The sequence below is a fragment of the Tupaia chinensis genome, unplaced genomic scaffold (genome assembly GCF_000334495.1).
Source record: "Tupaia chinensis unplaced genomic scaffold, TupChi_1.0 Scaffold000248_2, whole genome shotgun sequence".
NCBI lineage: Eukaryota > Metazoa > Chordata > Mammalia > Scandentia > Tupaiidae > Tupaia > Tupaia belangeri.
In genome coordinates, this window is record NW_006159727.1 from 343,232 (window position 1) to 343,652 (window position 421).

Consider the following 421-nt stretch of genomic DNA (forward strand, 5'->3'; position numbering starts at 1 on the left):
GGAGAACTCTCTCCCTCAAACCCTTTTAGAAGGCACTCATCCCATAAGGGCAGAGCCCTACTAGTCTCATCAGCTCCTGCAAGGCCCTACCTCTTAGTACTGTTGCATTGGCTATTCCATTTCAACAATAGTTTTGGAGGTGACCTAATAGTCAAACCTTAGCAGGCAGCTGCTTTGTATCAGCCACTCTGTGTATGGCTGCGTAACAAACTAACCCGCAGCTTCCTGACTTCAAATACCAATGATTCCGTGTTCCCTGAGTTTCTGTGAGTTGACCGGGCTCAGCTGGGTGACTCTTCTTTTCCATGTGGCCTCTGCTGTGCAACAGTTATCCAGAGGCTTCACTGGTCTGGACTGTCCAAAATGGCCCCACCTACATGGTTTGCAAATAGTGCTGGGTGCTGGCTGGGAGATCAGCTGG